At 34.7% G+C, this 16,395-nt stretch overlaps 1 protein-coding gene across 2 annotated transcripts in view; it reads right to left on the bottom strand.

Annotated features, from left to right (window-relative positions):
* The window catches only part of LOC143030687 (uncharacterized), a 42,373-nt gene extending 27,101 nt beyond the window's left edge, over window positions 1–15,272 (bottom strand). Inside the window, exon 1 of one of the 2 annotated variants that reach the window (XM_076193870.1) lies at window positions 15,164–15,272. The gene's annotated coding sequence lies outside the window, so the exon portion shown is untranslated. The remainder of the gene's footprint in view (window positions 1–15,163) is intronic. The other variant, XM_076193871.1, reaches the window with a different exon arrangement.
* Between the last annotated feature and the right edge of the window lie 1,123 nt (window positions 15,273–16,395).

Here is a 16,395-nt window from a genome sequence, read left to right as displayed (position 1 = left end):
AAATGGAAGGTAATGAGGAGGTGGAGGAAATGGCCCTGACGGGCCGCCGTAAGGTAGACAAACGACCCCAAGACGAGTTGGATGATAACATGTCTAATAGGAATGTGAAGATTAGAGGTATAGATAGGAGCAATATAGCAGAAAGTGATGAGAATATTTTCAAGGGATTTAAAGAGAGTGGGGGGGACACAAACCCCCCCCGACTGACAAGACTAGAGATGAAGGTTGATAAGGTGATCGAGGACTTGGAGAGTAGGTTAGGTCATATGAACACCATTTTAAAAAGGGTTGAAAGATTGGAAGAACTGGAAAAGGCGAATAAAAACTTAACTGATGAAATAGAAGAACTAAAAAGACAGTTAAGAGAGGTTAAGGGGGAGAATGAGGAATTGAAGAAGAATAGTAAAGAAAACAGAGAAACAATAGCTAAAGAAAGTAAAAATTGGAAGCAAACCCAAGAAGGAAATAAGATTTCATTCACTGACATAGTCAAACAGCAATTGAAAGAACATACTGAAGACTCAGTTATTAAAGTGATGAGACAAAAGGAGAATATAGTAAGGGATTTAGCAGACAAGAAGAAATGTATAATTATATTAGGAATGGAAGAGAAACACAACACAGATAGAACCACAAGAATCAAAGAGGAAAATGAAAAAGTAAGCCAATTACTAGAATCAGTTCAGGAAGATGAACCAGGAATTATGAAACAAATCGAAGAGAAATTTAGACTCGGAAAGTATAGCACAGACAAGACCAGACCAATTAAGATTAAATTCAAGTCACAAACAACGGCAGAGAATATATTATCCAAAACAGGGAAACTAGCAACAAGTGAACAACACAAAAAGATATGGATAAAAAGAGAAATGAATAAAGAGGAAAGAGAGGAAGAAAAGCAGAAAAGACTGGAAGCTAAGACAAAAAACGAGAACAGAACGGAGTCAGAGAAAGAGAGATTCTATTGGAGAGTAGTGAACATGAAACTAAGGAAGTTCGACATACAAAAGAAAAACATAAGGGAAACAGAGAACACAATGGAAGTGGCAGAAAACTAAGAGTGTCTTACACAAATATAGATGGATTAATAACAGGATTGAATGAGCTGAATGATTATTTGAAAGAAAAAGAACCGGACATAATGGGAATTGTAGAAACAAAATTAAAAGGCCCACTACCACCCAACAGTGTAGGACATGATGCATACAATTATTGGATTAGAAACAGAGAGAAAAAGCAAGGGGGTGGAGTTATGTTCCTGACTAAGAAGGATATAAACGTGAAAGGTGTCATATATGGAAAGAATACAGCAGAGATGATTATGATAGAAGTGGAAGACAGAGATAAGAAGAGCAGAAAATTTGTGATCAATTATGTGCCTCCGAAAACAGCCTCATGGGAGGAGAGTGAATATAAAAGTATGCTAGAGGACACAAAGATAGCATTAACTAAAATAATGGAAGACGGAGGAAGAATAGTTATGATGGGCGACTTTAATTGCAAAGAAATCTGCTGGGAAGAAATGACAGTAAAGAGTGGTGATGACTCATGGGGAAATGCTCTACTTGAGATGATTACTGACCATTCAATGACACAATGGATACAAGAGAACACTAGGTATAGAAATGAAGAAGAACCATCGAGGCTAGACTTAATAATTACATCTGAACCTAGAATAGTGGACAAGATTGAATATAAAACACCAATAGGTAAAAGTGACCACATATTGATTGAACTGGAACTTAATGAAGAAAAATATATGAAAAGAAATGAACAATATAGAAAAGGAAGAATGATGTATGAAAAAACAAACTTTGATAAAATAAGAGAATTCTTCCAACAAGAAAACTGGGAAGAAATATACAAAGAAGAAACATCAGTGGAAGAGAAATGGAATATTTTGACAAAAATTTACAAAAAAGGAGTGGAAAAGTATGTCCCAAGACAAAAACAAGAAAAAGAATATGTAAAATGCTGGTACAACAAAAGTTGTAGGGAGTTAAAAGACAAAAGAGACAAAGCCTGGACCAGATGGAAAAAAGACAGAAGACCTGAAAAATGGAAAATATATAATGGTTATAGAAATGAATATGTACAAAAGTGCAGAGAGGAAAAAAGAAAATATGAAAAAGATGTTATAGAAAAGTGTAAAGATCAACCAAAACTATTCTACAGATTTGTAAACAATAAACTGAAAAACAAACAAGACTTGGAGAAATTGAGACAAGGAGGAGTTGAATACACTGAGGAAATGGAAATGGCAGAAATTATGAACAAACATTTTAAATCAGTGTTTACAAGGGAAAATATACAACCTGAAGAGATTGAGTGGAAAGAAAAAGTCCCCCCTATGGAAGAAATAGAAGTAACAAAGAATGAAATATTGACACACTTGGGTAATTTTGATGTCAGAAAATCGCATGGGCCAGATGAAATAGCAAACTGGATTCTGAAAGAATGCAGGAATGAACTGGCAGACAAAATACATAGCATAATAAGCAGTTCCTTAAAAGAAGGAAAAGTTCCAGAAGATTGGAAAAAAGCAAATATAGTACCTATATATAAAGGAGGAAATAAAGAAGAACCTACCAACTATAGACCAGTCTCTCTAACAAGTACAATAGCAAAAATTTGTGAAAGAATTATCAAAAGTAGATGGGTAAAATACTTGGAAAAAAACAACGTACTAAATCCAAGGCAATTTGGATTCAGACAAGGACGGTCATGCGTCACCAATTTAATATGTTTCTATTCAAGGCTAATAGATATAATACAAGAAAGAGATGGATGGGCTGATTGTGCATTTCTAGACCTAAAAAAAGCTTTTGACAAAGTACCACATAAGAAGTTGCTTAAGAAATTAGAATATGAAGGAGGAATACAAGGTAAATTGCTAAATTGGATGGAAGACTTTTTGCAAGAAAGAAAAATGAGAGTAGTGATAAGAGATCAGCACTCAAAATGGAATGAAGTAATAAGCGGTGTCCCGCAGGGAACAGTTCTGGCCCCAATAATGTTTGCTATATATATTAATGATATGGATGAAGGAATTGTAAGCTATATGAGCTTCTTTGCAGATGATGCAAAACTACTGAAAAGAGTGAAAACTGAAGAAGATTGTGAATCACTACAGAGGGATCTAAATAAAGTACAAGAATGGAGTAGGAAGTGGGAGATGGAGTTCAATACAAAAAAGTGTAGTATAATGGAATTTGGAAAAAGCAAAAATAGAATAACAGGATCATATAATTTGGGAGAAGAAGGAATAAAAAAAGTAGAAAATGAGAAGGACCTGGGAGTCATTGTTATGAATAATATGTCACCTGAGAAACATATAAATAAGATTTTTGGAGAAACTTATAATTTAATAAGAACAATCAAAGTGGCATTTACATACCTGGATGAAGAAATGGTGAGGAAAATCCTAATCACCCTGATAAGACCAAGATTAGAATATGCAGCAACGATATGGTCACCAAGTACAAAAAAATGTATAAAAAAACTTGAAAGAATACAAAGAGCAATCACAAAACTGGCACCAACACTCTCAAAACTATCATATGAAGAGAGACTACAAAAACTTAAACTACAGACACTAGAGCAAAGAAGAGAGAGAGGAGATTTGATAGCTATTTACAGAATCATGAAAGGCATAGAAATTACTGATAGAGAGAATCTGATAAAATGGGATGACAGAAATACAAGAGGACACGGAAAGAAAATAAAAAAAGACAGCTATAGAAGAGATTTGAAAAAGAACAGCTTTCCTCACAGAGTAATAGACAGTTGGAACAAGTTAGATGAGAAAGTGGTGTGTGCAAAAACAATACATGAATTTAAAAATAGTTTAGATAAAATGAGATATGAAGACGGGACCCCACGAGCATAGCTCCCCTTCCCGTAAAATACAACTAGGTACAACTAGGTAAATACACACAATAATTTGGGAGAAGAAGGAAAAAAAAAAGTAGAAAATGAGAAGGACCTGGGAGTCATTGTTATGAATAATATGTCACCTGAAAAACATATAAATAAGATTTTTGGAGAAACCTATAATTTAATAAGAACAATCAAAGTGGCATTTACATACCTGGATGAAGAAATGGTGAGGAAAATCCTAATCACCCTGATAAGACCAAGATTGGAATATGCAGCAACGATATGGTCACCAAGTACAAAAAAATGTATAAAAAAACTTGAAAGAATACAAAGAGCAATTACAAAATTAGCACCAACACTCTCAAAACTATCATATGAAGAGAGACTACAAAAACTTAAACTACAGACACTAGAGCAAAGAAGAGAGAGAGGAGATTTGATAGCTATTTACAGAATCATGAAAGGCATAGAAATCACTGATAGAGAGAATCTGATAAAATGGGATGACAGAAATACAAGAGGACACGGAAAGAAAATAAAAAAAGACAGCTATAGAAGAGATTTGAAAAAGAACAGCTTTCCTCACAGAGCAATAGACAGTTGGAACAAGTTAGATGAGAAAGTGGTGTGTGCAAAAACAATACATGAATTTAAAAATAGTTTAGATAAAATGAGATATGAAGACGGGACCCCACGAGCATAGCTCCCCTTCCCGTAAAATACAACTAGGTAAATACAACTAGGTAAATACACACACACATAATTTGGGAGAAGAAGGAATAAAAAAAGTAGAAAATGAGAAGGACCTGGGAGTCATTGTTATGAATAATATGTCACCTGAAAAACATATAAATAAGATTTTTGGAGAAACTTATAATTTAATAAGAACAATCAAAGTGGCATTTACATACCTGGATGAAGAAATGGTGAGGAAAATCCTAATCACCCTGATAAGACCAAGATTAGAATATGCAGCAACAATATGGTCACCAAGTACAAAAAAATGTATAAAAAAAACTTGAAAGAATACAAAGAGCAATTACAAAACTGGCACCAACACTCTCAAAACTATCATATGAAGAGAGACTACAAAAACTTGAACTACAGACACTAGAGCAAAGAAGAGAGAGAGGAGATTTGATAGCTATTTACAGAATCATGAAAGGCACAGAAATTACTGATAGAGAGAATCTGATAAAATGGGATGACAGAAATACAAGAGGACACGGAAAGAAAATAAAAAAAGACAGCTATAGAAGAGATTTGAAAAAGAACAGCTTTCCTCACAGAGTAATAGACAGTTGGAACAAGTTAGATGAGAAAGTGGTGTGTGCAAAAACAATACATGAATTTAAAAATAGTTTAGATAAAATGAGATATGAAGACGGGACCCCACGAGCATAGCTCCCCTTCCCGTAAAATACAACTAGGTAAATACAACTAGGTAAATACACACACACACACACATATAATTTGGGAGAAGAAGGAATAAAAAAGGAGAAAATGAGAAGGACCTGGGAGTCATTGTTATTAATAATATGTCACCTGAGAGACATATAAATTTTTGGAGAAACTTATAATTCAATAAGAACAATCAAAGTGGCATTTACATACCTGGATGAAGAAATGGTGAGGAAAATCCTAATCACCCTGATAAGACCAAGATTAGAATATGCAGCAACAATATGGTCACCAAGTACAAAAAAATGTATAAAAAAACTTGAAAGAATACAAAGAGCAATTACAAAACTGGCACCAACACTCTCAAAACTATCATATGAAGAGAGACTACAAAAACTTGAACTACAGACACTAGAGCAAAGAAGAGAGAGAGGAGATTTGATAGCTATTTACAGAATCATGAAAGGCATAGAAATTACTGATAGAGAGAATCTGATAAAATGGGATGACAGAAATACAAGAGGACACGGAAAGAAAATAAAAAAAGACAGCTATAGAAGAGATTTGAAAAAGAACAGCTTTCCACACAGAGTAATAGACAGTTGGAACAAGTTAGATGAGAAAGTGGTGTGTGCAAAAACAATACATGAATTTAAAAATTGTTTAGATAAAATGAGAAATGAAGACGGGACCCCACGAGCATAGCTCCCCTTCCCGTAAAATACAACTAGGTAAATACACATTCAGACAAGGTAGATCATGCTCCACAAACTTAATATGCATTTACTCAAGACTAATAGACATAGTACAAGAAAGAAATGGATGGGCTGATTGTGCATTCCTAGACTTGCAAAAAGCCTTTGACAAAGTACCACACAGAAAACTACTAAAAAAACTGGAACACATAGGAGGAATACAAGGAAACCTACTAAAATGGATAGAGGACTTTCTGACTGGTAGAAAGATGAGAGTAGTGCTCAGAGAAAAATATTCGGATTGGAAAGAGGTGATCAGTGGAGTACCGCAAGGATCTGTGCTGGCACCAATAATGTTTGCTATCTATATGAATGACATGGACGAGGACGTGAACTGCTACATGAGCTTCTTTGCTGATGACACCAAACTGCTAAGGAAAATAGAAACTGATGAGGACTGTGAAGCACTGCAAGAAGACCTAAATAGGGTATGGAACTGGAGTCAGAAATGGGAAGTGGACTTTAATACTAAGAAGTGTAGCATAATGGAGTTTGGAAAAAGCAAAAACAGAATATCAGGAAAATATACAATTGGAACCAAAGAAGTAAAGAAAGTAGGATCCGAAAAAGATTTGGGAGTAATTATCACGAACGACTTGTCCTATGATACACAGATTAACAAAATTGTCGGGGAGACTTACAACTTGCTAAGATCAATAAAAGTGGCATTTACATACTTGGACGAAGACATGATAAAAAAAAATATTGGTTACATTGATAAGGCCTAGATTAGAGTATGCGGCGACATTGTGGTCCCCCAGTACCAAAAAGAATATAAAGAAAATAGAAAGAATCCAAAGAGCAGCTACAAAAATGGCACCTGCACTTGCAAACCTATCATACGAGGAGAGATTGGCTAAACTGGAGTTACCGACACTGGAGCAAAGAAGAGAGAGAGGTGACCTATTGACCATCTACAGAATCATGAGAGGCACAGAGGTACTCGATAGAGAGAACTTACTTAACTGGGACAAAAGAAACACAAGAGGACATGGAAAGAAAATAAAAAAACATAGCTATAGAAGAGAACTGAAGAAAAAGTTTTCCTCATAGAGTTTTGGACACTTGGAACAAACTGGACAATGAAATAGTATGCGCAAAAACCATTCATGAGTTTAAAAACAAACTAGACACTGCGAGATACAAAGGCGGGACATCACGAGCATAGCTCCCCTTCCCGCAAAATACAACTAGGTAAATACAACTAGGTAAATACACACACACACACACACTTCCGTCGGACAGACGGCGAGGATTGACGTCCTGAAGAAAAAGTGAAATTTTCGTGGATCTCAATGCAAAGGCAGTACCTATTGTATTTGTAGGGAAGGGGATTGCTCGTGGTGTAGTGGGAAAGTGAGGAAAAAGGAGAAGGGGAGGGATTACTGAGGGAAATGGAAGGAAATGAGGAAGGAGAGGACTTGGTCCAGGCAGGCAGACGCCATGTAAACAAACGCGGGCCAGATCAATTTAGTGACGATGAAGGGACTAACAAAAATGTAAAGATTAGAAACATAGATATGAGCAGCACAATAGAAGGTGAGGATAATAATTTCCATGGATCTAATGGGGGGCAGATACCAACCTCCCCCGACTGGCAAGACTAGAGGAAAAACTTGAACAAATGACCAAACATTGGGAGATTAGGTTCGGTAGAATGTCAAAAATTGTGTAAAGGGTTGAAAGATTGGAAGAACTAGAGAAGGCGAACAAAAACTTAACTAATGAAATAGAAGAACTAAAAAGACAGTTAAAAGAAGTAAAAGAGTAGAATGAAGAATTAAAATGGAACAATAAAGACAATAAAGAGGCCATAGCAAAAGAAGCACAGGGGTGGAGAAAAATACAGGAAAACAGTAAAGTTGCATTTACTGATACAATTAAACAGCAAATGAAAGAACAAACTTATCAAAGTGATGAGACAGAAGGAGAATATAGTAAGAGAGTTAGCAGATAAAAAGAAATGTATAATTATATTGGGAATGGAAGAGAAACATAAACCTAGATAGAACTTCAAACAAATTGATGAGATGTTTAGGCTCGGAAAGTATAGTACGGATAAGACCAGACCAATTAAGATTAAATTCAGATCACAAACAACAGCAGAGAATATCTTAGCAAAAACAGGGAAGCTAGCAGCAAGTGAACAATATAAAAGGGTATGTATAAAAAGAGGAATAAATAAAGAGGAAAGAGAGGAAGAAAAAATGAAAAGGAAAGAAGCTAAAGAAAAAAAAACGAGACCAGAACGGAGTCAGAAAAAGAAGAATTCTACTGGAGAGTAGTGAATATGAAATTGAGGAAATGGACCATAACAGAGAGAAACAAAAAAGAAACAGAGAATACAATGGAAATAACAGAAAGTTAAGAGTGTCCTACACAAATATAGATGGATTAATAACAGGACTGAATGAACTGAATGAGTATCTGAAGGAAAAAGATCCGGACATAATGGGAATTGTTGAGACAAAATTAAAAGGTCCACTACCACCCAACAGCATAGGACACAATACATATAATTATTGGATTAGAAACAGAGAGATAAAACAAGGGGGTGGAGTTATGTTCCTGACTAAGAAGGATATAAACGTGAGGAGTGTCACATATGGAAAGAATAGAGTAGAGATGATTATGATAGAAGTAGAAGACAGAGATAAGAAGAGCAGAAAGTTTGTAATAAACTATGTGCCTCCAAAAACAGCCTCGTGGGAAGAGAGTGAACATAAAAGTATGTTAGAAGACACAAGAATAACATTAAACAAGATAATGGAAGATGGAGGAAGAATAGTTATGATGGGCGACTTTAATTGCAAAGAAATCTGCTGGGAAGACTCATGGGGAAATGTTCTACTTGAGATGATTATTGACCACACAATGACACAATGGATTCAGGAAAACACCAGGTATAGAAATTAAGAAGAACCATCGAGACTAGACCTAATAATCACATCAGAACCTGAAATAGTGGAAAAGATAGAATACCAGGCACCAATAATTAAAAGTGACCACATATTGATAGAACTAGAACTACATGAGAAAAAAATACACAAAAAGAAATTAACAATATAGAAAAGGAAGATTGATGTATGAAAAAACAAATTTTGATCAAATAAGAGAATTCTTTCAAAATGAAAACTGAGAAAGAATACACAAAGAAGATACAACAGTAGAAGACAAATGGAATGTTTTGACAAAAAAGAAAAAGAAAAAAAAAGTGGAAAAGTATGTCCCATGACAAAAACAAGAAAAAGAATATGTAAAGTGCTGGTACAACAAAAGTTGTAGGGAGTTAAAAGACAAAAGAGACAAAGCTTGGACCAAATTTGAAGAAAGACAAAAGGCCTGAAAAATGGAAAATATATACTTGTTATAGAAATGAATATGTACAAGCGTGCAGAGAGGAAAACAGAAAATATGAAAAAGATGTCATAGAAAAATGTAAAGATCAACCAAAACTATTCTACAGATTTGTAAACAACAAACTGAAAAACAAACAAGATTTGGAGAAATCAAGACAAGGAGAAGTTGAATACACAGAGGAAATAGAAATGGCAGAAATTATGAACAGGCATTGTAAATCAGTGTTTATAAGGGAGAACATACAACCGGAAGAGATCGAATGGAAGGAGAAAGTCCCCCCTATGAAAGAAATAGAACAAAGAATGAAATAATGAAACACTTGAGTAATCTTGATGTCAGAAAATTGCATGGACCAGATGAAATAGCAAACTGGATTTTGAATTAATGCAGAAATGAACTGGCAGACAAAATACATAGCATAATAAACAGTTCCTTGAAAGAAGGAAAAGTTCCAAAAGATTGGAAAAAAGCAAATATAGTACCTATATATAAAGGGGGAAATAAAGAAGACCCTACCAACTATAGACCAGTCTCTAACAAGTACAATAGCAAAAATTTGTGAAAGAATTATCAACAGTAGATAGGAAAAATATTTAGAAAAAAACAATGTGTTAATCCAAGGCAATTTGGATTCAGACAAGGACGATCATGCATCACCAATTTAATATGTTTCTATTCAAGGCTAATAGATATAATACAAGAAAGAAATGGATGGGCTGATTGTGCATTTCTAGACCTAAAAAAAGCTTTTGACAAAGTACCACATAAGAAGTTGCTTAAGAAATTAGAAACTACAAGAGGAATACAGGACAAACTGCTTAAATGGATGGAAGACTTTTTGCAAGAAAGAAAAATGAGAGTAGTGATAAAAGACACACACTCAAAATGGGATGACGTAATAAGCGGTGTTCCATAAGGAACAGTTCTGGCCCCAATAATGTTTGCTATATATATTAATGATATGGATGAAGAAATTGAAAGTTATATGAGCTTCTTTGCAGATGATGCAAAACTATTAAAAAAAGTGAACACAGAAGAAGATTGTGAGTCACTACAGAGTGATCTAAATAAAGTATGGGAATGGAGTAGGAAGTGGGAGATGGAGTTCAACACTAAAAAGTGTAGTATAATGGAATTTGGAAAAAGCAAAAACAGAATAACAGGATCATATAAATTGGGAGAAGAAGGAATAAAAAAAGTAGAAAATGAGAAGGACCTGGGAGTCATTGTTATGAATAATATGTCACCTGAGAAACATATAAATAAGATTTTTGGAGAAACTTATAATTTAATAAGAACAATCAAAGTGACATTTACATACCTGGATGAAGAAATGGTGAAGAAAATTCTAATCACTCTGATAAGACCAAGATTGGACTATGCAGCAACGATGTGGTCACCAAGTACAAAAAAATGCATAAAAAAACTTGAAAGAATACAAAGAGCAATTACAAAATTGGCACCAACACTCTCAAAACTATCATATGAAGAGAGACTAGCAAAACTTGAACTGCAGACACTAGAGCAAAGAGAGAGGGGAGATTTGATAGCTTTATTTACAGAATCATGAAAGGCATAGAAATTATTGATAGAGAGAATCTGATAAAATGGGATGATAGAAATACAAGAGGGCATGGAAAGAAAATCAAGAAAGACAGCTATAGAAGAGATGTGAAAAAGAACAGCTTTCCTCACAGAGTAATAGACAGTTGGAACAAGTTAGATGAGAAAGTGGTGTGTGCAAAAACAATACATGAATTTAAAAACAGTTTAGATAAAATGACATATGAAGACTGGACACCATAAGCATAGGTCCCCTTCCCGTAAAATACAACTAGGTACAACTAGGTAAATACATATATATGTGTATATATATATATATATATATATATATATAAACACATATATATGTGTGTGTGTGTGTGTGTGTGTGTGTATTTACCTAGTTGTATTTTACGGGAAGGGGAGCTATGCTCCTGGTGTCCCGTCTTCATATCTCATTTTATCTAAACTATTTTTAAATTCATGTATTGTTTTTGCACACACCACTTTCTCATCTAACTTGTTCCAATTGTCTATTACTCTGTGAGGAAAGCTGTTCTTTTTCACATCTCTTCTATAGCTGTCTTTCTTGATTTTCTTTCCATGCCCTCTTGTATTTCTATCATCCCATTTTATCAGATTCTCTCTATCAATAATTTCTATGCCTTTCATGATTCTGTAAATAGCTATCAAATCTCCTCTCTCTCTTCTTTGCTCTAGTATCTGTAGTTCAAGTTTTGCTGGTCTATCTTCATATGATAGTTTTGAATGTTGGTGCCAATTTTGTAATTGCTCTTTGTATTCTTTCAAGTTTTTTATATATTTTTTTTGTACTTGGTGTCGTCATCGTTGCAGCATATTCCAATCTTGGTCTTATCAGAGTTATTAGAATTTTCTTCCCCATTTCTTCATCCAGGTATGTAAATGCCACTTTGATTGTTCTTATTAAATTATAAGTTTCTCCAAAAATCTTATTTATATGTTTCTCAGGTGACATATTATTCATAACAATGACTCCCAGGTCCTTCTCATTTTCTACTTTTTTTATTCCTTCTTTTCCCAATTTATATGATCCTGTTATTCTGTTTTTGCTTTTTCCAAATTCCATTATACTACACTTTTTAGTGTTGAACTCCATCTCCCACTTCCTACTCCATTCTTGTACTTTATTTAGATCACTCTGTAGTGACTCACAATCTTCTTCCGTGTTCACTTTTTTAATAGTTTTGCATCATCTGCAAAGAAGCTCATATAACTTTCAATTTCTTCATCCATATCATTAATATATATAGCAAACATTATTGGGGCCAGAACTGTTCCTTATGGAACACCGCTTATTACGTCATCCCATTTTGAGTGTGTGTCTTTTATCACTACTCTCATTTTTCTTTCTTGCAAAAAGTCTTCCATCCATTTAAGCAGTTTGTCCTGTATTCCTCTTGTAGTTTCTAATTTCTTAAGCAACTTCTTATGTGGTACTTTGTCAAAAGCTTTTTTTAGGTCTAGAAATGCACAATCAGCCCATCCATTTCTTTCTTGTATTATATCTATTAGCCTTGAATAGAAACATATTAAATTGGTGATGCATGATCGTCCTTGTCTGAATCCAAATTGCCTTGGATTAACACATTGTTTTTTTCTAAATATTTTTCCTATCTACTGTTGATAATTCTTTCACAAATTTTTGCTATTGTACTTGTTAGAGACTGGTCTATAGTTGGTAGGGTCTTCTTTATTTCACCCTTAATGTTTGCCATATACATAAATGATATTGACGAAGGAGTAAATTGTTACATGAACTTCTTTGCCGATGATGCTAAATTGCTCAAGAGAGTGAAAACAGAAGAAGATTGCAGAGCGTTACAAGATGACTTACATAGAGTAAGGAAATGGAGTCAGAAACATGAAATGAATTCCAACACCAAGAAATGTAACATAATGGAATTCGGAAAAGGCAAAAATAGAGTCTCAGGAAACTATATGATTGGAGATAAAAGAAGTCAAAAAAGTTAACTCAGAGAAGGACCTAGGAGTAATCATATCAAGTGACTTGACTCCTGACAAACATATAAACAAGATATTTGGAGAGACTTACAATCTGTTAAGATATATGAAAGTGGCTTTTGACTACATGGATGAAGAGATGGCTAAGAAATTAATTGTTGCATTGATAAGACTGAAACTAGAATATGCTATATCATTGTGGGCACCAAGTACAAAGAAGAACACAAAGAAATTAGAAAGAATCCAGAGAGCGGCGACCAAGATGGCACCTACACTATCAAAGTTGACATATGAACAAAGATTGGAGAGATTACAACTGATAACACTAGAGCAGAGAAGGGAGAGAGGCGATTTGTTGACCATCTTTAGAATTATGAAAGGAATGGAAGTTCTTGATAGATATTTGGAGAGACAATCTGTTAAGATCTATGAAAGTGGCCTTCGACTACATGGATGAAGAGATGGGTAAGAAATTAATTGATGCATTAATAAGACTGAAACTAGAATATGCTATATCATTGTTGGCACCAAGCATAAAAAAAAACACGAAGAAATTAGAAAGAATCCAGAGAGCAGGGACCAAGATGGCACCTACACTATCAAATTTGACATATGAACAAAGATTGGAGAAATTGCTACTGATAACACTAGAGCAGAGAGGGGAGAGAGGCGATTTGTTGACCATCTTTAGAATTATGAAAGGAATGGAAGTTTTTGATAGAGATGACCTATCAAAATGATACAAAAAAGAAACAAGAGGACACGCAAAGAAACTAAAGACAGTTACAGAAGAGACCTGAAAAAGAACAGTTTCACAGGGTAATTGACATCTGGAACAGTGAAAAGTTAATGCCAGAAATATACATGAATTCAAAAGCAAACTAGATGTAGAGAGATACAAAAATGGGTCAACACGAGCATAGCTCCACTCCTGTAAAATACAATTAGGTAAATACAACTAGGTAAATCTGCAAGGTTGAGGTACTGGTGGGTACAAGTCACTCATCCCCCTTGATAGAATAAGTGAATAAATAAATTAAATTAAATAAAGATATAAAGAAAACTAGATATATAAAAAAACTGCCCTGACCAACCATTGCAATCCTTACCAACTAAATTTTACCTATCTAAACAAACTAACATGACCTAATTTAAACTATACTAATTAAATCTAAGCAGATGTGGTGTGCATTTTATTGAGCTATGCAAGCCTCCCTGGATCCCTCAGTTTGGCGTGTATGGCCTAGCTTAGGGGAGAGGAGCCTTCCCCATAGACCCAATAGTGGATTGAATGTTTATCAGTCTCAATTTTTTAAATATCACTACCAATGTTACCACTAATTTGGGGTACTAATATATGGGATTCAAAATACTGAAAATGATGAGAGCTAGTAGATGATATGCTGTGAGACCAGCAAACCTCTCTATTATATACCAAGATGTTCACCACTTTCAATTTTTTTTAACATCATTGCTGACATTACCATTAATTTGCAGTATTATATATGGAGTTCAAAATATTCAGAATGATAAGAAATAGCTGATGACACAGGTAACTACATATGTGACACTGGTAAACATCTTTATTAATACTGGGGCATTTCTCATCCTAGTCTCCCAGAAATGAGCTAATACTAATGGTATTGATAACTAATAGATTCTGTCATGAGAATAAAAGCCTTAGGAAAAAGAAAAGAAAAAAGTCAAAGTATGTACACATACTCCATTCTATATACAAAATGCACATTACATATATGGCTAATTTCAGTGCTTTGACAGCAAGGACTGCATGGAAATTAAATGTGGCAATGATTTTGGGGATGGTGAAAGTGGTATAAAATAATAGAGAAATAAGAAGGAAAATATCATATACTTAAAAAATGGAACATAAAGTAGAAATATCTGCATACATGCTTAGAAACATATACCTAACCTTAGGAAACCTGACAAATTAAAATTAGTTATGCTTGAGTGAATAAAGTAAATTATACCCAATTTGAGAGGTTGTTGTGAGCACCAGATAGGCCATTATTTTTTTATCTTTACCAAATTATGTAATTTACACCATTTTGGGGGTTATTTCTTCTTTTCTGAGACAGAACTTTCAAAATCTTTATTTTATCCAGATAAAGTTTAATCCCACCATATCATACTTGTCTGCCTATACAGAAAATACTATATAACCCGTTTGTGAGTACCTACAAATTATTTCTATTTATTACCCGTATGGTTTTCACCTGTACTTCGTTTTCGTATATCTTTGAAATATCTCCAGACTTCCGTGGATCGTTGTAACTCCATATACATTCTTTATCATAAATTTTGTTTACTCTTGATTGGAGAGAACGTAATTTACAACTAGCTAGAGAAAACTTAAGACCAATTTTTAGGGGTAACTACTCTTTCTTGTTCCCACTCCAACACACTTCTCTATCTACAGTTTGTGCATAGCACGCTGGAAACTAGAAAAAATATATCCGGGCTAATTCACTTATACATAATACAAATACCATGGGAAAAGAGAAGAATAAGAAGGGCTGTGTATTATTATTTGACTTTCATTTATACTCTTTAATGAGAAAGATGTCACAACTTTGGCGTTGTGACACACTTCCTAGTAATTCCCATTTACTTTTGTCTCTTTTCAGCCCCTTCAGATATTACTTTACCTTCGCTCTATGGAAGCGCTGGAAGTCTTAAGGCCTCCAGTAACTACTTCTTGGTATTTTTGCTCCCCTTCCCTCCAGCAACTATTGTGAGAGTTTAACGCTAATTGGTTGCAGTGCTTTATCGACTCTATCTTCTATTCATTCAGGAATACCTCCCACCCCCGTCTTCCAAGATGTCTTCATAGACTCATGATCGAAGTCATCACAAGCGTTATAATGTTAAAATTGAAATGTCTCAAGTTCTCGATTAGTTGAACTAATTCACCATACTACATTTTTGTATCCTTGTACTTTGTAATTATGATTGATACATTTTACCTATGTATTACCATTTGATCTTATTTCTCATTGTTTTGATTGGAGGGTCCGATGCGTTACATAACCCCCACCTGCGCGCTTGCCATTCCTCGTCTAAGCTAGTTTTAGGTTAGGTTAGGTTAGGATCATGTATCCCTTTCTCGTAACTAGTAACTACCTCACAAGACTATTAGAATTGCCTCAACTTCTGCCCAGACGTTGCGTCGCATTCTTCTCGCAATTTAACGATTGCAAAAGTGCCCGCCGAAAAAAACCCCCAGCGTACTCTACCTCTTGCTTGGTGCCGCTGGTATCACGTCGTGGCTGTAGGCTCGCGACACTCCCATAGAACACGTCTTTTGGGGACCTCGCCAGTGAACAAAATCACCATGATCATGAACAAAATATTCTCGTCGTTGGCCATTCCCAATGACGTTACAGTGACTCGTTTTTAGAGTGTCCCGGAATTTCACAGAAACAATAAAATG

Source organism: Oratosquilla oratoria, chromosome 12, assembly GCF_046742065.1.
Source record: "Oratosquilla oratoria isolate Oo_2021 chromosome 12, ASM4674206v1, whole genome shotgun sequence".
NCBI lineage: Eukaryota > Metazoa > Arthropoda > Malacostraca > Stomatopoda > Squillidae > Oratosquilla > Oratosquilla oratoria.
The sequence above is the reverse complement of the archived record's forward strand: the minus strand, read 5'-3'. Positions and strand labels throughout refer to the sequence as shown.